Below are 27,061 nucleotides of genomic sequence, written 5' to 3' on the forward strand. Positions count from 1 at the left end.
CTTTTGCTCCCTCCTTTTTTGCTTTTAATTGTTATACTCTTTAAAAATTTCAAACCAAAAGTGCAAACATACTGATTGTTTCATCTCACGGTTTTTTGGCACAATCACATGCAGTATTGGAATCAGTGTTGTCCTTTTATACAAACTGTTATATAAATGCCAAAACACAGGGAAGCTATTGCTTGGTGTCTGGGTATTTTTCCAGGGTGAAAATTTTGATTTTTTTTTCAGAAGAATAATATAGATACATGCTGTGCCTTATAACTATGTTGTTTCAAAACTATTATTTTCCTTTCTCTTATTTTTTCCCCAAATACTAGCTTCCAGCCAGATTGTCATCTGTGTGTCAAACAGTAAAATACACCCCTGCGGTGTGCCTTTGCACAAATGAAAATAATGATTTGGAAGCTACAGAGAGTTAAACCATCATTCCCGCAGCGTGGCCCGCTGCGGTCACCTGGGCACTGGCAGCAGTGCTCTGTCACACTGAGTCAGCAGCTGGGACACGTCTGTTGTGTGCCTCTTGTCCAGAGCCTTATAAAGAGAACAGAAGCAAGGGACAAGGTAATGCTAAATGTCTGCAGCCTATAGATAAGACACATGTTTGGTAAAACAGGAAAATTCTCAGTGTTTGTCAACTTATTGCTTACCTAAACTGTTTATGATATGATTCCCAGGGCAAGCATTCATAAAGCAATAAAAAATGTTAGCAGAACACTTCAATTAACTGTTCTGCACAAGAGTTTTTTCAATCCTGAGCTGTTTTAAGGAGCCTGTATCCATTACAGACATAACAAGGGGCTCTTTCTATAAGGATGTCAGCTGCCTCAAGTCCGCTGTGGAATGGGGCAAGTTACAAACATGTAAAAATAAATACATAAATGACTCTAACTGAATAGAGTCAAGGCATGTCATGTCATTTTTCAGTTTACCAACCTAAGTATAATTTTCCCCATCTAATTTTCTGCTTTTAAATTGGCTACTGAAATAGAAATGGGATAATCAGCCAGTTAAGAATCATCCATAAACAAGAACAAATGCGTCCTGGGAGTAGGACTAAGGAGGCCTCTTATGAGTGTGTGGCAGCTCAGAGACCCTTTCTTTGACTTCCTTGTGGATGCCTACTGTTTGTCTTTATAAGATTGAGGCAGAGGTTGCTCAGATGAGAGAGCTATGACTGTGATAGCTGAGGGGTAAAACACATCTGTAGTTACTGTGACAGGAAAGGATGATAAAAAGATGGAACCTGAACAATGAAAATCAAGGAGGACTGGTAAGAGTTAAAAACAGTTTATAACTTCAGGAAAATCAACATTCATTTTAAAAATATTTTAAGAATTAAGAGGGGGACCTCCTCTTTCAGCTTTGGAGCCCGCCTCCCTCTGTGTCTGTATAGGGGAGCTTCTTCCTTCTGTCTTCTCCCTTCCTTCTTGCCTATTAAACTCTCTACTCCTTAAAACCAAAATAAACACACACACACTTTATTGTCCTAAAGTCATCCAAAAAATAAATAAATAAAAAAGGAATTAAGAGACCAGGATACTTAAAATGGCTTGTATTTGAAGCTACCTTCCCTTTCTAGGATACTGTTTATTCTTAGAAAAAGAAATGTAAAAGAAAACAGGAAATGGATCTGGTCATGCTCAAGAAAGTATAAGGACTGGGCATTTTATAAATCCAGGTAAAAGCGCGAGAGCACTGTGTGCTGATTTAATATGTACACAGCATTACATGACCAACCCCTCCATATTTACCACCTCTGAAAACTCAACTCCCATCACATTTAATGCTGACAAAATTTTCTGTGAATCAGAGCGCACTCCACAGACACAACACAGTTTCAGACCAATAGCTCTCTTCCTTTGTGTAGCTTCATCTGTAATCATCTTGGCAATTAAATCATCTCTCTTCATTCCCCATCATCCTCCTTCTCTCTCTCTCTCTCTCTCTCACACACACACACACACACGCACACGCACGCATGCATGCATGCATGCACATAGTCTTGGATCTGATTTTTCTTAAGGCATTACCCACAACAATAAAAAGGAAGAATATTTCCATTTCCATCTCCTAGGGAAAATAAAGGAAAACATCTGGGAGGTGGAAGAGTAGGCAGGAAGAAATTAACCTTAAAATTTTGCACAAAATATTAACTTGTATACAACGGACTACACAGTCAACTACAGAGTTGTCAAATGTGTAAAAACTGGCAACAAGTAAAGAAGTAACAATGTTGGTCTCAACACCAATCATTTTTATTATCAAAAGATCCACCTGGAACTACTTCTTTGCTCTAGTGCCATGAGGCATAAATAAGAAGAAAGTGCAATTCTTGGCTTATATGTTGAACACTAGACTAGTTTGCTTAATTGAACATCAGAACAGACAAAAAAAAATTCTCTAGGTGCAAAAGCTGCTAGCTACTTTTTAGAAAAGGTTTACGATATTTGAAGGGAGATGTGCCAGAAAACAATGATAGATCACAACTACTTAATCTGGCCAAGGAAGGGACAAAATCAGTCTGTTCTTTGTTAGACCACTGGCTATGGACTCCGGCAAAACAGGGCTCAAACCCCAGCTTTATCACAATTAGCTACATGATGTTGAGCAGGTGTCCTCACTATGCCTCAATTTTTTCATATATAAAATAGGAATAGTTAGAATATCCAACTAATAGGGTGGCTGGAGGAATTACAGGAGGTCCTATGTGAAAAGTAGTTAGCAGAGTGCTTGCCTGGTGAACGACCCTTCCTAAGTAGTAGCTCTGTATTAGCTGGCTGAGCAAGAGCCTGACTAAACAGTATTTGCAAACAGATCCTCGAGCTGGTGAGTGTAACACTGTATGGAGCAGGCAGAAGGGAAAAGCAATCCTACCAAGGAGAAGTGACACCACGCTGAGCCAAGAGAGGAGAGAACAGAGAGATGACTGTCAAATTTTTAAAATCCCAAAGGTGAGAAAATAAGAAATAAACTGTCTTTTTCTATTACACATGTTTTTGCTTTTCCTATAATGAAATATACGTCTAGCTTTTAGTGCGGAGCAGAATGAAAGGGTATTGAATGTTTGTTTAATGCAAACCTCAAAAACTACAGTTTCCTGATGCAGTGAGGGGGGTGAAAAGAATGACCCAGCCTTGGCTGTCACTCAGAAAGTGGCAGGCAGGGGACCCCTGGTGGACCTGTGGCCAAGTCGGACGCAGCCCTCCCCTCACTGCCAGGAGTCCTCCTCTTACAACAGCAGAATACGAATCTCATCTATGAGGTTAAGTCTCTGCACCACCTGATGATGGTTGGTTAGATACTATAATCCTCTTCTGTTTTCTTGTTATATGCCCATTCCCCTCCCAGAAGACAGGATGTGCCCGGCCTGCCAGGAGGTGGAGGGGGCAGGGGCACTGGGCTGCAGACCACAGGCAGCTACGTGAATCTGGGCAAAGTCCTTACCCTACCTTGGCTTCAGTTTCCGTTTCCTCCTCTATGAAAAGCGGAGACACAGCTAATATTTTGGCCTCACAGAACTGTTGTTATCCTCAAATGAGAGATGCAACTATAATGTAGCAAAAGAATGCAAGGAAATCTATTATTAGAAACAACCGTCTGTTTGGAAACACTTTCCTTAATGTATTTAACACACTATTACACTCACAGTGAATGCTTTAAAAAAATAATAACTTCTAGAACTGAATTGAGATGCTGACAGAGGACTAAATAATTTAGAGCATGTTTGGAAATGATTAAATTCTTGGATTATATAGGTAAGCAAAATTATTCTTAGGGACATTGTAACATTGCATGCTAATCAGCCTCAAGAGAAGCAGTAACTGTCAACAGCTCATGGCACACAGCCAACTGTCTGCCGGGTAAGTAAAGAAACTGAATTAGCTTTTTCAGGGCAGCCAGAACACTGAGCCCTGATGACATGAATCCTGAAAGCAATGGAACTCTGAACACAGCCTTTGCCTACAGAGTTTTGCTCTTTTCTTGTCTCTGAATTAAGTTAAAATGAATGCCATTGCCATCAGTTTATAACCACGTAGCAATGTTCATTCAAAAACTATCATCAAATGTATGAAAACTCAGTCACCGCAAATTAGAGAGTCAGAATTTGACAAAAATGACACAAATGCTGTGAAATATCTGCCTTTAGGAGTGTCTGTGCTTGCAGCACAAAACAGCCTATGTCTTATTGGGTATGAGTACGTGTATTTTACAAAATAACAGTGCTGCTCAAGTATCCCACAACATGAGCTCACACTTCGCTGAACAAGTAGTTTAATATACTTTAATAATAAACCTGGAAATGAACCTAGAGAACAAGATTGAACACAGTGTAACTTCATGACTGGCTTAGAAAACAGAAAACAGAAAAGAACCTTAACAAATAACACTACAATCACACATGTATTTTCCCCTTGACCTTGAACAGCCTCTGCCTGACTCCCTAGCCAAGAAGCCCCACACATGTAAAATCTGAACCAAATAAAAGATGATTTCATGGGTACACAAAAAGCAAATACATAAACAACTGCATGAAGTTTTTTTGTATTTACTTTTCTATAATGCTGACTAAAAAATAAAGCAATATTAAATGCTACCTTGAAAGCTTAGAGATGACATCTCTGCAAAATATAAGCCAGATTAAGCAAATTCCTGAGTAGTACTGGCATGTATTTCCCACATAAAAATAAAATTATAATATTAGCATAAATGTGATATATATTCCACTGCATCATAACAACGTGAAATGTGACTACAAAATAAAACTTCATAATTTCTATAACCCACTGTTGTGTCGTTACTTTGCAGCCACACTGTTTTAAGCTACTGACTAAAGCTCGCAGCCTTAGGTACCTAAATTCCACACCGCTGGTGATAATGACGAGACCTGACAGGCATAATTAAACAATAGTGAGTTCAATTAAAAATCTGATTTGCAAAACTGGGCTATACTTCAAGACTCTGATTCTGATTCTCAAGACTCAGTTAATTTTGAAATTAAAATGCTCCTTAACTCATGTGTTTGGCTACCAAAATGTAGAGTTAAATTAAAATATTATTACAGTTTAACACCAAAAATGAATTTCCAACAACTGATTTATTTTGCTTTTAATCATGTCTTTTGAGTCTTGGTTCATGAACTAATGATGTTTTTAAAAAGCTGTAATTAAGTCTTAAATTTAGAAGACAAGTATTATTTCCTTCTACCTACCTATTGAGGAAACCCAAAATCATGTGAAAAGAACATCAAAGTCTATTCCCTCACAATGCAGTCAGCAGCATGCTCCCCACTGCGGGCTCTCCTGTGTGCTATGCTTCACTACAGCAACAGTATACGGTTGTCTATCCTCAAATGTCCAAATCCCCTGGTGCCCAGGAAAAGGGTGTAGCCTCCAAGACACATTAAAACCCCTCACTACAGAATTATTTCCTAGAGAGCAAATACACTTCTGAAGATAGGAAAGAGGAGTTTCAATTGCTGAGTCTCAAATAAGGCTGATAGAAATCTATTCTGATGTTATCTATATTAGAAGTGAGACTGTCACACAGATAAGAGAAGCACAATTGTGTGATTCATGAATGACATATGCCAGCATCTTAGAGCTAAGCAAAAAAAAGCAGTTATTAATTACTGATACATCCTCTTACTGACCAACTATATGTGTGACTATTAAGCTAAAGTTGGTAAGATGTCCAGAATATCTAAATTAAAATTTAAAAGGCTATTCAGGAGAGTATGAAGCCCATGCAGTCACCTGCTGGTCCGCAATGCTCCTCTGTCAACGCTAGCAATGCTGCACTGTACTGTTTATCTCCTTGGTCATTTCTCCTGAGGCTGCGGAATCCTGGAGGCTATGAGCTGTCTTAGCCTATCTATCCCAGCATGTTACCCAGGAAATCTGAAGGGACGTCCTCTGTGTGGCATTCAAGACATGTCAATGTCTCCCCAAATCTACCCTTCCAATCAGCCTTTCCCCACTAACCAAACTTCAAAATGCTACCCTGTGTCCCTCAGTGTATGTATATCTTACAAATGAAAAACATCTATACAGTATTCCACCCAAAAGAGTTGAACATCCAGCTTCCAAACTCTAGAGATTGCCGGGCCCTCCAGCCTGCTCCAAGGCTGCCCTGACATACAGCAGCAGCTGACTCCAAGCTGGCTTCCCTCCAAGACACAGGGTTCCGTGTCCTCTTCCTCCTAAGAGAACCAAGAAGAAACCACTTGATAAAATTCTGGACACACTCAGGAGAAGGGCTGGGAGAGGAAGAGAGATTAAAATTAAGGATGTTCTACCAAAGCAGTGATCATACACATTATCATTTGCAGATAGTCTAAACAATACTTCCTAAACCCGATCAACCCAAACTGTGAATACCACCAACATCCAAAAATGGATTCAGAGGAAAAAAGTAGCATCATTTCCTATCCCAAACCATCCTGTAAGGCCACTGCATAGCTTCCAGGGCCTCTAGCCCCTCTCCCCCTTCCCCCTCAACCTTCCCTCTGTGCCTCACAACTACAGATGCTCAACCCTCCAAGATGGGAATTATACTGTAGTGACATTAGGACAAATCTTGTAAATGAGTCTTTAAAAACAACCACTGTGGCCAGGTGCAGTGGCTCACATCTGTAATCCCAGCACGTTGGGAGGCCGAGGTGGGCGGATCCGTTGAGGTCTAGAGTTCGAGACCAGTCTGGCCAACATGGTGAAACCCTGTCCCTACCAAAAAATAAAAAAATCAGATGGGCATAGTGTTGCATGCCTATAGTTCCAGCTACTTGAGAGGCTGAGGTGGGAGGTGGACCTGGGAGGTGGAGGTTGCAGCAAGCTGAGATCACGCCACTGCACTCCAGCCCGGGCGACAGAGTGAGACCCTGTCTCAAAAAAACCCAAAACCCAAAACCAAAATAAAACCACTATTCAAGGCACATATCTGTCATTCAGAAAACTGATATATCCTTCAGGAGAAATCCAACTAAATAAATAATCCTAAGTTTTTTACTGGCATCTTCCCACCCCTCACCAATACTGCTCACTCTGAGCCCCTCTCTTGCTACTTCAATGCCTGCCTCCCTACCACTGGCTTATTAACTTCACCCCCAAACACATTTTTGCTTCCTCCATCCTAAAACACCACCACCACCATTCTTCTCATTACAATGAAACTGTCAAACTGCTGAATGACAACAGTCCATATGCTGCTTCAGGCTTTGCTCTTTTAATCCTTATTCTCAGCAATCCGGCCTTTGTGCCTCTCTTTCTTTCTGTCTCCAGGAACTGCCCTAAGCTGCCCTGTGAGCTAGTCGCTCCTCTCACCTGCTAACTCAGACTCTGCTTTTAAAGTGTACTCCTTTCAGGGTATCCAATCAGCTAATTCCCTTCTGGATCTCTTTTTTCCTCTACTGTGCAAAGCTTCTGCCTGGGCCCAAAAAGTAACAGGCAAAACAGAAATAAAAGTAATTCATGATAATAAAAACTGTAACTTCATCCACACATGTTGGAGGGGAAAAGACATCATTACCCTGACAGTTTCCACTTCCATCCAGGTAACCATCAGAAGTGATAGGGAAAGGGTGTCTCCCAGTGCCAGAGTTCCTATTCTTCAGAACGTGATACTCCAGTTTACCTGCAGTCACTTTCTAGTTTTAGGAATAATTTTAAAGATGCGCTTGAGTCAATAAGAAGATTGAAGGGCAATGACGGCCAAGCTGCAGGTCTAGGAAAGGGCCCCTGCCATCCACTTCCGAGCCAGGGCTCCTGAAAAGGGCACATGCACTGCACGTGTGGACTAAGACCCTTCTCATGACCCCACTCTACAGCCTGACTTTTCATCCCTGCAACTCTGGAGAGTCTAGCCATTGGCCTTGGCTTGATGTCTCAGCCATGGCTCAAGCTTCCCCTCTCCTGTGGGTAAGGTGTGTGTTCAGCCTCTGGTCCATGCCCAGACTGGCCACTGGTACACATCCCCTGTCCTGGTCCAGCCTCCAGGACACTTGCAGGAAAGGAGCTGCTGACAGAAGACTGAAGAGTTATGAAGAGTCTTAATGCCCTGCACGATTGACTCAGACAATTGCTACACGAGCTTGGCAGTGCAGCTGCCACAGGCAGGACTGTGATCAAAGATCTCAAAGTCAGAATCCTCATGCCCCCGAAGAACAAGATGACAGCATTGAGGAGCTTCAGTTGTCCTCAGAAAGCCTCATACTGTGTCTTCAACTCCACTGCAGGAGCTGGGCCAGGCCAGGCCATGCTCCCTGGCACAGATCCTCTCTCCCTCCATCCCAGGGAGGCAGGGAAGAGAAGAGGGATGCCTAAGACACATGGCAATGACATCAGGGCTTCTTAAGGAGTAGAGGCTAAGGCTCAGTGATCGACTGAAAGTCAGCCCTGGCAGGAGAGTTCAGGGGGAAATAGTGACACTTTCCAAAATAATAAAATAAAACACAGCACAGTAGTATCTGTGAAAAGCAAAGCAACGTAGGGTAGAATGTGAAAAATCAGCTATGCTCAGTACCTAATGAAATAAGAGAATGGATTGTGTTGTAGACTTCAGACACAGTTCCCCAAGCTGGCTTTGGAGACATATTAATGTTCTAAGAAAATGGGGTCTCTGTCCCATTTTTCCCCCAGCTATTTTCACTGTCTTGCTCTTCTTTGATGACATCTATCCCAACTGGTTCTCTAATTTTTTCTGCCCCAAACACTAACCACCAGGGCTATTCCAAGCACATAATAGGCTCTTGATACAATGTGCTGACTAAATGAAGGTCCCAGTCAGCTATTTGACTTTGAGTCTTCTATTTCACTGGTCCACAAAATCACACTTCTATTCCTGGGGGAAAGTCAGCACGTATGCGTTTGTATGGATCTTGAGTTTTGGTCACACATATTTTTCCTCTTAAAAAAAGAATGGATGAATTACCTAGATATACAAAAAATAAATAAATAAATAAAGAGCCTTTTAAATAGCATCTCCACACCACCCGCGACTTGGAATTCAGCCATCTGGCAACTTTATCAGCTGTAAATAACAAATACAAAAATAACACACATTTGTTTAATACTTTTATAATGAAATTTCTCTAAAACTTTGATGTAAGTCTAACGTCCATCTTATTTATATTAACCCATCTATCTACCCCAAAAATACATATTTTCACTTAATGACAAGCACTATGACTAGAGATGAAGATACAGGCATCATTCACATTCTCTATCCCAACAAGGTTGAAAAACATACCTGAAAATACATAACTATACAACACGTGAGATACTGCGTAAGAGGTGCACACTGAGTACCCTGTTAGCATTGACTCAGCTAGTACATGATGGGAGAGGGGAGTAGAGGGGGTAACCCAGGGCAGCTTCACAGGAGGTGACAGGCCACAACAATTCTGTGACATCTCAACTCAGAGGTCTGTCCACCAGCCAGAAGAAAACAATCATCTCGTGACCCCATAATGACCTTCAGGGTGGCCTGAGCCAGCCAACCAGCAACTGTGCAATTGGGGCATTCACAGTAACCGACTAAAGTTGCTTCAGCACTGGCAGCATTGCCTCAAGGGATCAAAGCACTCGACAGAGGTGATGGAGCAAATGTCCACAGATGAGATTTTTATCTGTTCTTATGGGCGCTTCTCAGTTGGCAGTGTAGCAAGACAAAGAACCACCGGCGGGCTAAAACAGCTTTGGGATGGCTTAGAAATCTCGCATATGCAATATGCTCAGAATGTGTGAGCTGCACCCAAATGCTCTTGGTAGTTACTTAAGACCAAGGATGTGAGCAATACCTACCACCAAAAGGAACAGCAAAAGTTACTCAATAGTTATTTTTAGTTATTTAGAGAAAAAAGGATTCTCTTTTCATTTATGTCAAGGGAAAACTCTGAGGACATTCGGCCACAGGTCAGACAGAAATAGCTGAGTCTCATCCCCCTCAACTTACTGACCACAGGGACTGCAGACTGAAGGCTGACCACAAGCACTGCCTGCCTAGCACTTCAAATCATGCCATGACTGTGGGAAACTTCAGCACATTTGGTGGCCAAATGGAACCTTAGCCTTTTGGTCCTCTGACTTCCTTAACTACATAGACTTTCAATCTATTCACCTATTCCCAAGGGCATTTTCTAGGTCTCATCACATCTTTATGTCTGGAAATCTTAAACGTGAACTAACGGGATCATAAACTCCTGTTCACTTGGTAATTCCATGATATTTGTTTCTGCAATTCATCAAGCCCTCCCAATTGGTCTCCAGGATTTTCCCTCTGATTTTTAAATTTTTAACTTAAGAAATACAAGTACATCGTTGATTAAAAAAAAAATCATTCTAAAAGGTTTACAATAAAACACAGAAGCCACTGACTGACCTGCCCCTTCTTCAATACTGACTTCCCAGTCCTCATCCCAAAGAAAACCACTTTCAACTCTTGTGGCAGTTCTTTTGTTAATTACTATTAATACTTAACAGCACAAGCTCCAATTGCAGACAGTATCCACTGATTGATCTCTTTCCCTCTTCTTCCTCTTCCGCACCCCTCTCCCCATCAACATACATTTTTTTTTTTCATTTTTCCAATTTGAAATGTGACATTTCACTCCTAAATACTTTGGTATGCTTCTAAGAACCAGGCAAATTTACCCTACATAACCACAGTACCATTATCACACTAAAGAAATTTAACATTAAGATAACAATGTCTAATACACGCCCACATTCAAATTTCCCTGATTTCCCCAGTAATGTCTTATATCATTTGCATTTCCTCCAATCCAAGATCCAATCACAAACCCTGGGTTTAACTTCAACTCTTTATCTCCTTTCACCTGGTACAAATCACCCAGGATTTCCTGTAGTTCCTGACCCTGCTGCAGTAGCAATTTCCCAGTTCTTTGAAAACTAGTGGTAAACCAAAGAGTTAGTGAGGGCCTTCCCAGGTATTGGTCCTCCAGCCCTTCAAATGGCTTGGCAAGCATCTAATTCCCTTATTAAATGCTTTTCAGTTTCAAGTATTCAAATCATTGGTTCTCAAACGCTTTAGTCTCAAGGCTTCTTTACACTGTCTAAAAATTACTGAAAAATCCCCAAAAGCTTTTTGTTCATATATCTGTAGGCATTTACCATATAAATTAAAATTATAATTTTTTATTCATTAATTCGCTTACAAAAAACAACAGTAAACACAATACATACTACAAAATATTTTATGAAAAAACCTAATTTCCAAAATGAAAACAATTTACTGGAAGAGTGATGCTGTTTTCCATTTTTACAAATCTCTCTCATGTCTGGCTCAATTCTCATATCTGCTTCTGCACTGAGTCTGTTGCAATACATCGATTTGGTTGAAAGTATATGAAGAAAATCTTCCTTTATGTAGATATGTAATTGGAAAAAGGGGTAATTTTTAATAGCCTTTTCAGAAAACAGCAGACGCTGCTGTGGTACTACACCAAACTCAGCAAGTGGGGGTCACTTCTTAAAGGTCAGTTGGAATATGGAGTCTGAAACTACATCAATGAGCTTTTCTTACTCCGTGGTATTAAAATTCGTTGGTGTCATTTATACTTTGAACTAATCTTTCAACTATGTACGACTCTGTAACATCATGCATTGATCATCTGGGAAATATTAATTCACTGAGTTATGTAGGTCTTCCAAATGTTGACATATTTCATTATACTCATCAAAAAATCACATTTATTAACATCACCACCAACTTCATCAGAAAAATATTAAGTATTGGGAACTGTCAAGTCTTGGTAGCAGATACAAGTTTTCCAAAATCCTAATTTTTGCTTGAAAGCTTACATTTTAATGCTGGTAACAAAATTTTTCTGTAATTTCCCTATAGGAAATGGTTGCCAAATACCCAAGTCTGAATAACCATATTTATATGTCATTCTTTTAGGTAAAAATGGTCTTCTATGAAAGTGGTGAGTTCAGCTTGCAAGTAAAACAACTGCACAAGTGCTTTTCTTAGAGATAACCATCATACTTCGGTATGTGACAAAAGTTCTATCTATGTACTTCCCATTTCATCATGCATAATAAAAACTCGTGAGTACTCAAGGGTGGAGATTTAATAAAAATAATGTTATTGCTTCTACAAATGAGACTGCATTTTTTTCACTGCAGATACTTTGTGGCAATGAAGAATAAAATGACTACGGTTTGGAGCCACTGCATTGACTCATGCTAAAGTGCCAGCAGTTTTACCCACCAATGCTTTTGCATCATTAGTGTAAATGTCAACACAAGGAAAAAGGCAAATGCAACCGTATTGTAGCAGCCTCCATTCTCCTACACCTTCCAGTGAAAGAGAAATACTTTTAGTTCTTACAGCAGATTCTGCTGTGCCTGTCTGAACAGTCATTTCCCATCTCCTCCTCACACCCCTCCATCCAAATTTATTTTTCAGGTCTTAGATTTCACCTCTTCTGGCAAGTCTTCTTTGTTGCCCTGAAACTAGTTAGATTGCCACCCTGGGCACTTCCATAGCACCTGCATGCTATGGTCAATGACTTTAGTAGGAGCTCCTGAGACAATTTCTTCCGCACTAGCGCCTGCCCTCATTACCGCAAGCACTCAAGAATGACCATTCTTTGCTCACCAGACGACTCCTAAGCTGTTAAAGCTCTCGCTATAAAGTTGGCTGATGCACCTTGATAACACAGTACTTTGAATGCAGGCACCAATGCCGTGTCTGACATGCAAGAGATGTCTGGCTTTCATAGCCTATATGTCTGGAAAAGATTAGAGTTTTATGTTTGTCTTCTGAGTCCCAGCCTGAATACCTGATAACCTCCAATCTGCCTGTCATTTGGATAAAGGTCCAGAGTCTGTGCTGAGAGAAGGCATAATGGCCATGTTCCTAGGACGGCCAAAGATAATGAGGTACCGTCCTGGTCAGAGTTCCTGCTCTCTACTGGTGAACCCTGTGGATGCCGGTACTCTTTACCTTCTGGCCAGACAAGAAAAGCCTCGGTTGTCTGTACAGTTTCTACCCCTTTTGGCCGTTAGCTGATGCGGAATCCTACCTAAAGAGAGGGGCTCTGTAGCCCTTACCAGCTCTCTTTTCCTAGCAATCTCCCTATCTGTTTCCCCTGAGTAGGTCTAGGGGATGTTAAAGCTGAATTGTGCTTTATCCATACTATGTAAGTCTCATTTCTATATAAATACAATTTGCTAAAGGAAAATCAACATGCTAGAAAGTTGGCCCCTGTTCCTAATATACCCCAATAATATCATGTTCTAGTGGGACTTCAAATTTTCTTCCTGGAGTCTCCTATTAAATTACAAATCCCTTGTGGGTAGTGAGTATAATACCCCCAGTAGCTACCATAGTATCTGGTATATAGTAGGTGATCAAAAAATATCTATTGGTGCTCCTATAAAGACACATGCACACATATGTTTATTGTGGCACTATTCACAATAGCAAAGACCTGGAACCAACCCAAATGTCCATCAATGATAGACTGGATTAAAAAAATGTGGCACATATACACCATGGAATACTGTGCAGCCATAAAAAGGATGCGTTCATGTCCTTTGTAGGGACATGGATGAAGCTGGAAACCATCATTCTCAGCAAACTATCGCAAGGACAGAAAACAAAACACCACATCTATTCTCACTAATAGATGGGAATTGAACAATGAGAACACCTGGACACAGGGTGGGGAACATCAAACACCGCGGCCTGTTGTAGGGTGGGGTGTGGGGGGGATACTATTAGGAGATATACCTAATGCAAATGATGAGTTAATGGGTGCAGCACACCAACATGGCACATTTATACATATGTAACAAATCTGCATGTTGTGCACATGTACCCTAGAACTTAAAGTATAATAAAAATATATGTATCTGTTGGAACAATTAAATAATATATATAAAATTCTTAGCACAGTGACTAGAACACAGCAGTCAATAGCAGAAGCTGTTCTGATTTTGATATGATGACAATGACAGGATCATTAAGGTTTATATAGAGATTATTCAGTAATTTTTTTTCCTCTCTCGGCTTTGTGGTCAATGTGCAAAGTACAGTATTTATTAAACACTAGTAATCTAGTAATCTTAGCATATGTCTAAGGGCGAGGAGAAATGACATCATTCGTGAATCCTAAAGCCATATGTTCACTCTGCTCTGGGGTGGTAATTTTTGTTATTAATTTATACCGTCTCTCCCATATTTCTCTGCAGAATTACAACTGAATACCCATGTAATCACTGAAAACTAAGAACCCTTATTTGATAACTTGTTGAGCACATTTTGATTAGGCATAGCCAACATGCTTTCAGGGATGGCAAGTCATTCTCACATAACATGCAGCAAATCCCTCTGAGGATAATACCCACAAGTTTAATCAAAGGAGTGGCAGCGATCTTGGAATTCAGAAAATACTTGACAGAGGTCCATATCAAAGGTTAACAGTCAGTGTATGAGAGCCATAAACTGAGAGGAAAATTGGTATTAGACTGATAAAACACTCAGCAGCAGGAAACAAAAAGAAATGATCAAGAGGAAAGAAAAAAGCCATAGAATACTGCACGGGCTGCTGATAAAGTCCAGGATTTTTATGTTATTTTAAAACATCTGAAGGGAAACCACTCTGATTGTGTATTCTAGGAATGTAGAACCATCAGAAAAACAAAGTGGCTTTTAATGGAATACAGGAAATAGAAATAGCACATTAAAAGAGTCATTGACTGAACTCTGAAATGACAGCTTACTGGAGCGTTTGGTATGACCAAAACACTAAAGTTAAACTGGAAAGAACCTCTTAAAACGTTTACAAAGTATAATCCATTTGGTGAAGGAGAATGTTGTAAGGTTGGGACAGACAGAACAGATACTTTTGTCAATTAAGAATAAGTTAAAATTTGCTTTTCTTGAAAGGGAAATGGAAGAGTGATATACAGACCCACATTCTAATATAACTTTTGTGTTTTTCTGACTAATTCTAGTAACAAGTTACAACACATCTCTTCTGATCAAGTACAGGGAAGTAATCTGAAGCACCACCCTGTAATCAGAAGATGAGAAAGCTCCTGAAGTTACCATTTGTTCTAATTAGGTCACCTTCCTGCTGCAAATACTCTAGTAAATGAAGTGTGTCGCTTCAGTACTCAACCTTTGCAAAAGACAGTAAACTTCTGAATAGTTGCCACACTTCCTGCTGGGAGCACCAGTTTGAAAGCTAACTGCTATTTGGTAGGTTATCTGTAGTTCTTTTCATGCATCAAAATAATGGTTACTGATTAGTCCACAGGAAAAAAAAAAATCCAACTCTCCAACTACCCTCTTAGATACCCATGATACTTAGAGTAGCCTTTTATTTCAGCTGTATTTAGTTAATTGCTCCCCTCCTTCTCCCAATTACTTCTTAACTCCAAGATCCAGCACCCAGTGCAGGGTCAGGTGTGTGTGACGGAGGCAACCCTGAGCACAAGGGCCCTCGAAGCGATCAGAGGTCCTTGCAGCAGCCCCTTGGAATGGTGCTGTGCCCTTGAAAGTCAAAGAGCACCCCACAGGGTCCCCACGACCCTTGCACTGGCAAAGCTAGTAGGGTTTCTCAGTCCTCTCTTCCTGACCTCTCGCTTCAGCTCCACAGAAACACCATCTGACAGCAAAACATTTTACTTACTTTCAAAACCACTGAATATTTTTGCTTTTGAAACATTCATTTTAACTTTCTATAGAATCACTGCCTTTATCTATGCTTCCAAGCTTCCCCTTAACCCCACAACCCCCACAACCTCATTTCAACAAAAGAGGATCTCATGCTTCCTCAGTCCAGTCCTAGCTAAGCTCAGGTCACTCCCGCCTTCTCGAGGATCCAGCTCAATCAACTCTTCCCTGCTGAATTTTCCATCTCCCCCTTCCCCTACAGGCTCATGACCCCACAGGCTCACTTAAGCAAGACTCGTCCACATTAAAAAATATATATGAGTAAATCCTTCCTTGACTCCACTACACTACCAGTATCACTCTTTCAACTTCTATTCACAAATTGCATGCGTTCCTGGCTTGCCATCTCCACATCTTCACTGCCTCCCACCTCACAGTCCACTCACGGTAGCACGGACCTGTAACTTCTCCAGCGCTCCATGTTCTAGTCAAAGAGCACCCACAGGGTCCCCACGACCCTTGCACTGGCAAAGCTAGCAGGGTTTCTCAGTCCTCTCTTCCTGACCTCTCACAGCCTGAATCTGCTACCCACTCCCTGGTTTTAAAGCACTTTCTTTTTTTTTTTTTTTTTTTTTTTTTTTTTTTTTTTTTTGAGAAGGAGTCTCATTGTGTCGCCCAGGCTGGGGTGCAGTGGCATGGTCTCAGCTCACTGCAACCTCTGCCTCCCAGGTCAAGCAGTTCTCCTGCCTCAGCCACCCGAGTAGCTGGGACTACAGGCATGTGCCACCACGCCCTGTAGAAGTACAGGGAAGTAATCTGAAGCCCCACCTTGTAATCAGAAGATGAGAAAGCTCCTGAAGTTACCATTTGTTCTAATTAGGTCACCTTCCTACTGCAAATACTCTAGTAAATGAAGTGTGTCGCTTCAGTACTCTATTTTTTAAATGTATATATTAAATATATACATTATATTTGTATATATTAAATATATAGTCAGTATATATTAATAAATGTATATATTAAATATATAGTCAGTATATATTTTTTAATGTAGACGAGTCTTGCTTAAGTGAGCCTGTGGGGTCATGAGCCTATGGGGAGGGGGAGATGGAAAATTCAGCAGGGAAGAGTTGATTGAGCCGGATCCTAGAGAAGGCGGGAGTGATCTGAGCTTAGCTAGGACTGGACTGAGGCTAATTTTTTGTATTTTTAGTAGAGATGGGGTTTCACCATGTTAGCCAGGATGGTCTTGATCTCCTAACCTCATGATTTGCCCACCTCGGCATCTCAAAGTGCTGGGATTACTAAAGCACTTTCAGATTCTCTTCCCACCCTCCATACCCTAACTCATAGACTCCCACCTCTTTCCCAAGCCCTCTTCTCTTCTTAACAGTTTAAAAGTCCTTTCCAGGGGAGTCATTCCCTCTTTCTCCAAACACCATCTTTATGAAAAACTCCCTAATCTTACCCAAACCCCACTTCTGAGCTCCAGACCCATACATTTTACAGCCTTCTGAATGCCAGCACTTTAGGTCTTACAGATGCCTCAAATTCATCATAGCCCAAACCACAGTCATCTTCTCCCCCGCTCTACTGCCTCCAAGAAAAGACCATGGTCCTCCTCCAAATTCACATTATCCTTCCATTTCTTCAAGTCAGAAGCTCAGAGTGGCCCCCACCTCTTCCTGCTCTTAGGTGCCACATCAAGACAACCTAAGGACTGATCCAAGCATCCAAATTAACCTACTATGTGAATATCGCTCTAAGTTGTCACCTGCTCTTTAGTTTTGCTGCCACCAATTCAGTCTAAAACAATTCAGTCTAAATCACATCACCTTGCCTGGACAATAGCTTCTAACTGATCTCCAAGTATTCACCAACTTTGAGATCTTTAATCATCTCTAGAACATCAAAGCAATCACCAATGTGACTGTTCAAAAATGAATATTCGTTCCCATCAATTGGCCCCTGTTGAACAAGCCCTCTAACGCCTGCCTGACATTTGGGATGGCAGGTCCTGCCAGAAGCTCAGCCCTGCTTACTGCTCAGATCTCCCTTCCTTACCCCTCCCAGAGGCAGGGAACTGCCATTATTTTTTCTTGCTAAAGCAGGGCCTTTGTACTGGCTATTTTTCCTTCATTTGTCATTTTCCCTATTCCCCTTCTACCCACTCACCCTTTAACAGTTAAATCCTAATCTTTTTATGGGGGAGAGACTCAGCTGAAAAGTCACTGATTTTCTCTACTCCAATTTAGAGTAGGGTGGGACCTCCTGTATATACAGCCATAATCCCTTTCCAAAACAACAACCCTAATTACTTGTACTTGTATCGGGCTGCAGAGTAGACCAAGATGAGGACTGGGATCTATCTTGCTTAGGAGCACCTGGCACAGTAAGGGCAGACTTAGCAGGTACTCAATAAATCTTTGCTTAATGAATTAGCAGGCTAATAAATGGCCTCATAAACAACATGTTTTCATTGTTTCACTGCATTTTTAATCACTGCTTTGTCCTTCACTGTCCAACTCTGAGAAGTTAATGTTTCCATAATAAATCAAACAGTTTCCAGAAAAAAAGTCTACAGATATAGAGGACATCTATACACATACATCACACACACACACACACACACAAGTATGTGTGTGGAGAGAGAAAAAGACACGTACATTTGCAAAAAACATACCTTTATTGGCTGAACTAATTCATACTAAGTTGCAGACATTATGATACCTCACCCCTAGATTTATTTATTTATTTATTTTGACAGAGTCTCACTCTATCACCCAGGTTGGAGTGTGGTGGTGCGATTTTGGCTCACTGCAACCTGGGTTCAAGCAATTCTCATGCCTCAGCCTCCCAAGTAGGTGGGATTACTGGCATGTGCCACCATGATGCCTGGCTAATTTTTGCATTTTTAGTAGAGACAGGGTTTCAGCATGTTGGCCAGGCTGGTCACCCCTAGATCTTTCAGCAATTTCCTACGTAATCACAATACTATTATCACATGCAATAAATTAATTTTTGTGCAATAATTACTCCATACTTCAACTTCCCAAATTCTTTAAAAAATGCACTTTAATTTTTTAAAAAATTCAGGATCCAAGGGATGATGGCACATTGCATTTGGTTGTTCTACGTCTTTAATCTCCTCTAATAAAGGATAACTTCCCTGCCTTTTACTTTTATTTAATTTTGGTTTTTCATGATAAATATTTTTTGAATAGACCAGGACAGGTATCTTGCAAAATGCTCCATGATCTGGACTTGTCTAGCTGTTTCTCAATAATCAGATTCTGGTTAAAGATGTTGTCAAGAAGACTTCACAGATGATATGCTGTGTACTTCCCACCACTACAGAACATCAGGAGACATCCCCAGAAGACCCCGCCTTCTCCCAATTCAGTAATCCTACACCTAGGCCCAGGCTTCATGAGTCCCACCCTTCCCCATTCCCAGACTCCAGCTGGCCCTCCCTGTGAACAGACATCCAAGTATCATCAGACACTCAAGAAAGCCTCTAATGAAAAAGACACAGAGCCAGCAGGACGCTGGCTATGAGCAGACCTGGAGAGCAGGCTCCAAGGGTAGCGAAGGAGGGGAGGGTTCCAGGAAAGCTGTCTCCACTGAGAACAGAAGTGACAGGTAACTATGAGTCAGAATGGGCCAAGGAAGGCTTTTACTTCTGTGGGACAGAGGAGGTACAAAGCCATTAGAGAAAAACTGAAAATGAAGCCAAAATAAAAAAAAGCAACTCTTAAAGGCAGGCTTATTTTGATATTTAAGACAATATTCCCTCAAATATTTTTTTACTAAAGGGGTGATGCTATCTGCTTTTTCCTTCCATTTTTACAAACATGGTACAATCAACCCCACTGTTATTTGGTGAAAATAATGAAGTATTTTTTAACAACAACAACAAATACCTTCTATGGCCCCCGATGGATAATTTTAAGTTGGTTAAGGATGTGGGCTTTGGAGACCTGACACATCACTTAGTAGTTGTGGGACACTGCCAGGTTATCTCGTGTATCTCTGTGCCTCAGTTTCTTCATCTATCAAATAGGGCAATCGAATCTACCTCATCGGGTTGTGAGAATAGACAAGTTAACACACGTTAAGTGCTAGAATAGTATCTAATACATAGTTAACATTCAGTAGATTTTTGTAATCATAGTGAGTTACTATTAACATTATTGTAAGCCTGTGGTTAAGAAGTCTATTTTAACTTTAAAATGATTTGAGCCACTAGAATTCAGCTTTTGTACATAAAGATTATGAACTAATTGACTATGGATGGAATTATTGTATATAGTTAGCTTGCTGAATTCTTGTTTAAGCACTACTAACTGTATCTTGGTAAACTATTGTGCAACTGAGCCACCCCCTAAAAGCAAAAGACATTTAGCAGTTCACCATATTTTGCTATTAACTAGATGAGAGCCTATGAGAATAAAATGGTTTCAGGTGGAGTTTGACAATACAATTCATCCACGGTATACAGGGAAAAATAATTCCTCAAAAATAACATGTATGTGGTAGGCCCTTAAAAATGATGGATGAATGCATGTGAAATTCTCTGTACACAGAAACACGAACTTAAAAATAGAGTACCACTACTACAATTTTTTAAATCCCCAGCTCTTTCCTGGATACTTGTCACTACTGGGTACACTACTGTCCAAGATTCCAGGATGAGTGACTATTTCACATCATGTGGAAGGTGGCCTGTAGGCCTACTTAAGCGAAAAAATCTGTCACTGGTCCTAGCTTATCTTTATCTTTTGCATTTCTCCTAAGTAACACTCTCATGGAAAAACCACCAGTGAATCCAGGATCATCCTTTGACAGAATAGTGAATTTGAAGAACTGCATGGAAACGGTACTTATCTACAGTTGGATTTTGCAGGTTTCTCCCTAAAGCTCAGAGACAGTGAATCATTTATCTGGAGCCACATTGCAGGGAGCATGTTCCACATGCATAGGCCAGGGCTCTTCCTTGGGTTCACATTTAAAGACCAAGTTTAATGTTTTTTTAATTGGTGTTTTATACCTCGATTAAACGTATTTTAATATTCGAGATGACTATATGCCTTTCTGATTTAAAAAGAAGGCCTATGAAATCCAAACAAACTTGTGAAATCTTTAGACACTTCCATTTAATAATGATCACTAATGGCCATTAGACCAGCCAAAATCTATGAGGCAAACAATCAGAATGTTTGTTTGAAATGCAAATGTAAGACAACTAATGAAAACGCCAACAGTTCTTCTGCTAAGGCCTGCTGTGATATTAAAAACAATCTAACAGGAACTTTAATAAGGAGAGACCTGAGTCAGGAATTCAGTTACTTAAAAAAGATTCACTTCTGCCTGAACTACAGGCTGTTCACTTATAGCCATCAGCATTTCAGAAATCAAAAAGCCAATATTTCAACACCTGTGTATGTATTTTTGGCTGAATGGTGGTTATATTGATTATTTTACCAGCTTTTAGTGAGATTTCCTTCCTTCTTGGTCGTCATTTCCAGTTCTAGATGGTACCCTATACGGTAACAGAAGGCAGTAGAGTGTGGTAGTTATGAAAGGAAGCTCCGGCATTAGACAGACCCAGACATGTCTTCACTCCACTTCTCACCAGCTGTGTGACCTTGGGGAGGTTACTCAACACTCTGTGCCTCACACTCCTCATCTGAAAATGGACATGATAAAAGCCCTACCTTCATGAAACTCTTGTAAGGGAAAATAAGAAAATATGCAAAGTGCTTAGCACAGTATCTGGTGGCCAAAGATATTACCTCTATGACACAGAAGCAGCACTCTGTATTTGAACTCTCATTATTATTAGGGCAAGGTGGTGCAGTAGTAGTAAAAGAAAGAAGAAATACCTTCTGTTACAATAGCAACTACAAATACTTGAAAATGAATTATGAGACAGATTAGAAAGAATGTAAACAGTTATATTGAGGCCTTGAATTCTGGCTTTAAATCATTGCTCCCTGTATTGTAAGAACTCTTCATTAATCACTTAAACTGCTGACTGCCAGCAAGACCTGAGCTTCATACAGACCCACTGTCTACCAGGTGAATACACCTAGCGTTGCCATCCATGTAAGGTAATTTCTACAGTGAAGGTAAACCCCAGATACACTCAATCAACATCAAGTCAACAAAGATTTATTGAGCACCACCTGTGTATGTGGTACAACCATAAACAGAACTTGCAGTACAGCTTAATTAAATCCCTGGGCCCTGGTAAGCTGAGCGAAACTGTATGTAAATACTTAAGAAATGGTTGGCTGGTTTATCATACATGTTTACAGATTTTAATATACCAAAACAACTTTTATCTCATCCGTTTATATAACCTGTAGGGTGTGTGTTTAAATCAGGATGTGTCAAAGGAGCCATTAAACTTAATTATCAGGGGGTTTTCACTCATACTTGCTAGTTATAAACCTCAGTTCATTGCTAACCACACCCCGAGAAATCAACAAGAAGAACCATGAAGCACTGGATAGATTTCATTAATGTATTATTTCAAATGTAATCTTCCATTTTAATATTCCTGACATAAAAAAGAGTTTTTCATCGCGTTGGGGAATCTACTGTCTGCGATTAGTTGAGCACTTTCATTCTCACGGTTCTTGGTTAACTCAACTGTGACTCAGCGGCAACATACCAAGAAGAGAAATGACCAGGCCAGACCGTCTCTTGTATAAACAAAAACAGAACAGAAGTAAATGGAGATTAGAGCCCAGGCAGAACTGCAACATTCAGTGTCCAAATATGGGCGCGTGTGGAGACACTCAGGACAATCACTAAGGACGACCCAGAAGCATCACAGGATGACTCTCACGGGCAAGACCTCGGGCAGCAAGAGAGAAACTTTTGGCTCACACATGACACTAATAATATTGTTTTTGTTTACAGAATTCTTGTAGGAAGAGGGGGGAAAGATATGAGCTAAAATTAATGAAATTTAAGAAAATAAGAGCAGAAAAAGTAAGTGAAGTCATAAGCTGGCTCTTTGAGAATATGACTAAAACAAAAGCTATTTAAGCAAGAAAAGAAGGAAAAAAACAAAAAATATACAAAATTAGAACAGACAAGGTGATATAATTACAGACACTAATGATTCAAATAAAGTGACTATTATGTAAACTTTGTCAATAAATCCAGAGTAGACGGAAGATTTTCTAACAAAATATAAAAGTACCAAAATTGACCAATGAATAGATAGAAAACAAGAACAATTTATACCCTCTCTCCTTGTCATCAATATCCCACCATACTGGGTCAGCTCCATCAGCATGTAAGCATGCTCTCCCATCATCCATCATTAAAAAGTTATGACCCCCAAGGCCTCCCTAGTTTTGCTACTCCCCATCACTGCACATCTGTTCCAAAGAGTTGCCACACATGGGCTCTGCACCTGCTCGTCTCCTGCTCACTGTTCAGCCACTCCATGCTGGACACTGTTCCCGCTGCTCCATCAGATTTGCCTTAGCCACCATAGCCACCAACCTGCAAGTGGTCAAATCTAGTCCCTTCCTTTAACTCACATCTCACTGGACCACTCAGCAGCATGTGATGCTGTCAGCTACACCCGTCTGCCTTAGGCACACTCCTCTCATGTTCCATGATGCCAAGCTCTCTGGGTTCTCCTCCCTATTTCCTGGTCACTCCTTTTCAGCCTTTGTCTACAGGATGAATTTGCCAATGCTCAGTCCTAAATCTTCTGCCCCTCTCTACATGGTTGAATTCCAGATTCATGTATCCAATTTGTGCACTCAACTCTTCCCCTGTATCTCACTGGCATCTCAGACTACACAAGGCCCAAACCAAACTCTTTGAGTTTCTCCCTAAACCGGCTCCTCTCTTTTGCCTTGAATGGCATCATCATCCATACATTACAACCAATTAATTATTCCTCTGAGAGAGTCCTGTTGCTTCTTCCTCAAAGATATATTCACTTCTCTGTACTTCTACTCCCTCCATCCTAGTTGTATTCGTCAGGGTTCTCTAGAGAAGTGGACCAATGGGGTGTGTGTGTGTGTGTGTGTGTGTGTGTGTGTGTGTGTGTGTCTTCACCAGTCACGATCCCTGGTGTGTGTGTGTATGTGTCTGTGTGTCTGTCTTCACCAGTCACAATCCCTGGTGTGTGTGTGTGTGTGTGTGTGTGTGTGCGCACATGCAGGCTGGAGACCCCGGAAAGAACCAAGGCTGCAGTTCAAGTCTGAAGGCCATCTGCTGCTAATTCCCTCTTGCTTGCATTGGGTTAGTCTTTTTGTTCTATGCAAGCTTCCACCTGATGTGCTTTACTCAAAGTCTAGAGATTTAAATGTTAATCTCATCCAAAAACACCTTCACAGAAACATTGAGAATAACACCTGACCATATATCTAGGCACGATGGCCCAGCCAAGTTAACACATACAATTAACCATTACACTAGTCTAAGCCACTTCATCTCTGGTCTAAGCCAATGCAACAGGCCCTAACTGGTCTCTCTGCTTCCATCCTTTCCTTCCATATCAAAGCCAGAACACCTTCTTCATGCATAAATCTCTCCCCAAACACCCAACAGCTTCCTATTGCACCCAGATTAAAGCCAACATCCATGAACAAGACTTGACTGGACCCTCATCTCATCCCAGGCTCCAACTTCCCACTAACCAGCCCTCAAGCCTGCCTCAGAGTCGTAGAATATGCTGACAGTCACACTTCTGCCTCTCTCTGTTTGCAAAGCTAAATTCTATGTAAGCCTTCATAACTCATCAAAACTTAAATATGTGTCCCTGGCCCTCATACTATTCTCCACCGTTTGTTTCCTTGACAGTGCTGAGCACCGATGAATATTATGTATTTATTCATTTGATTTCTTATTTATTGCCTACCTCTGCCCCTATAACCTGTGCAGGAACCATGTTTGTTTTAACTCATCCTGTGCAGAGCCCAGGGCCTGGCACACAGCAGATGCTCAATCAATATTAATTAAATAAACAAAAAATTATAACGGAAGAAAAATCTAAACACACAGAATACTTAAAATATCTGAAAAATGTTATATAAACCTTGAGATAGATAAGTACTTCTTATGCAAAACAAGAGACTTATAAATCTTAAGTGAGAAAATTCCAGATTTGATTACACCCAAGTCAAAAAACTCAAGTACGAGATGAGACACCACGAACAAAGTTGAAAGATAAAGAAAATATATACAACACATATAACAGATTCTACAAATTAAAAAAAAAAGTCAAATAATGCAATTCAAAAATAGGCAAGGAATTCAAATATCAGGTAGTAAATACATGTCAGGAAATTAACAGATTCCAATCTTAACACATCACATTGGCAAAAATTAAGACGAATGTGCCTAAAGTAAAAATATTTTTTAAAGACTATGATTTTAAAATGATCCTCCTGGCCATTTTTCAAACGGGCAGTATATTATAATCACAGTGCAGAGGGCAAGACAGCTTTGGCAAGAGAAAACAATGTACAAAAGCAAGAGGCTGCAGATTTTTTTCTTTCAGCCACATCTGTGATGGATCCACACAGAGTATGTCTGAAGCAGAGGATTACACATTTTCCAAAGCGAAGATTACCAACCCAGAAATAGTGATGTAATTACTGTCTCATCACCAGATATCAAAATATCAGAGACTAAAAGTTTTCTGTGGTTCAAATTGCTTAGTAAACATAGACTCAGAAGGGCCTTCTCCAGAAATAAATGCCAGACACACTAGTTTCAGGGTTCACAATTTCACTGAAAAACTCCTCAAAACAAAAACAAAATGAAAACATGCTTTGGAAGGAAACTGACATCATTATTTTAAGCGGGGGAGTTACTCCTAAGGAAACTCTTCTCTCTAGCCTTTAAATTCATTTGGTATTAATTCCATTTACACAATGTAACCTCCACAATCCTAAAAATTGTACTTAAAATCACAGTCATAACATTTTAACAATTTCTGTACTTATCGTACTCATCTGTTGAGTAAACACTTAACTGTACAGAGTCCCTCCTTCACCCCATCCTGAGTAATGATAAACTCACATTTTGCAGTTAAATAAAAGCCACATCCTGCCAGCTGGGAATACACTTGCAGAGGCCACGCTCTCCTGTCCGGAGCACCATCGCATGCTGCCTGACACCACACCTGCCAACCACGGCTTGCGCACATATGCAGCCTCTGAGAATGGGGCCCAAACTGCCAGCTGGGCAGATTAGGCTTTTTGACATCTGATTCACATTTAAACAACCAGAAGATATCCGTAGAACCGCTCCGAAACCTAAGAAACGGTTTAATATGGACTAACACAGCCAAGGTGGGAAAGTTTCTCCAGATGAGGGGTTTGCGGTATTTGAACACAGAGGATGGCAGCATTTAGAGAAAAGGTATCCCCCACCTGTTTCATTAGTGCCACTATTCGTAAGTGAAAAGATCTCCACTGCTTCTAAAGCCTTTAGCTAAATTGCTGAAAGGCCTTCCACACAGCAATTCTGTTTTACGGCCATTAAAAGGCCCAACTAGCTTCAGAACTGCCTCGGTCAACAGATGCTGTGGAAAGCTGCTTCAGCCTCAAACCAGCTGTGAGGGGAGCGGGTAGGACCGCCCAGGACTGCTCGAGGGAAGGGGAAGCTCCGCTCTCTCCTGGCAGTTCCGGTGTTTGTCTCTCCATGCCCACGTAAGTGCTAGAAAATGAGAGAATGGCAAAACAGCGAGAAGCAGACATAAAGACACAACATGACAAGTAAACAGGGTGGAGACTGAGCCACGAGAGACTTCCAGAAGCATGCTTTTGAAGGGGGGTGGGGATTCCCTTTTAGAAGGATGGTTATAAGGAATACCAAAGAGAGATTCTCTTCATTCTCTAGACTTATTTATCTCAGGCTTGCATGCATCCTTCCACCTGCACAGATGCCTGAAAACATTTCACTGACAGCTGTAGAAACAAAACATGTGTCAAGAAAAAGCATTAAATTAATGAGCATCTAGTTTACAGTTTTACACTGAATTCTCATCAATGGGAAGTGAATTATCCCATATTCATTAGGGTCATCATTGCACGCAGTGAATAATAGGTTATTTTAATTTTGCACAGCTGGCTCTCGAATCCAAGGCACCAATACGCGGTCCTTATAATCACTTACATAAAAGACGAGATCCTAAATGTACTAATCTTTTACAATTCCCCATTGACTGAATTTTGAGGCAGAGGAATGGGCACTGGTGGAAAGGAGGCCTGAAGGGTATGGGGGGGCCCATTCTGTGAAAGACTTCATGTGCCATTCTCTGGACATGGGGCTGCCTTATCCAGTTACCATGGAGAATTTTTCAAGCTTTTCAATGTGGTGAAATGATGCCCCTGAGCAGACATGCTTCATGTGAAGGAGAGAGGGTTCC

At 40.7% G+C, this 27,061-nt stretch overlaps 1 protein-coding gene across 8 annotated transcripts in view; it reads right to left on the bottom strand.

Moving 5' to 3' along the window:
- LOC105473593 (pellino E3 ubiquitin protein ligase family member 2) overlaps positions 1-27,061 on the bottom strand; it is a 196,783-nt gene that overhangs the window by 87,067 nt on the left and 82,655 nt on the right. Inside the window, exons 3-4 of one of the 8 annotated variants that reach the window (XM_024790244.2) lie at positions 5,757-6,202; positions 3,453-3,550 (exon numbers count right to left, since the gene is read on the bottom strand). The exons of 5 other annotated variants lie outside the window; for them this stretch is intronic. The gene's annotated coding sequence lies outside the window, so the exon portion shown is untranslated. Of the gene's footprint in view, positions 1-3,452; positions 6,203-27,061 lie in introns of all 8 variants that reach the window. 2 more of the 8 variants (XM_024790243.2, XM_024790245.2) reach the window with 2 other exon arrangements.

This window comes from Macaca nemestrina, chromosome 7 (genome assembly GCF_043159975.1).
Source record: "Macaca nemestrina isolate mMacNem1 chromosome 7, mMacNem.hap1, whole genome shotgun sequence".
Taxonomy (NCBI): Eukaryota; Metazoa; Chordata; class Mammalia; order Primates; family Cercopithecidae; genus Macaca; species Macaca nemestrina.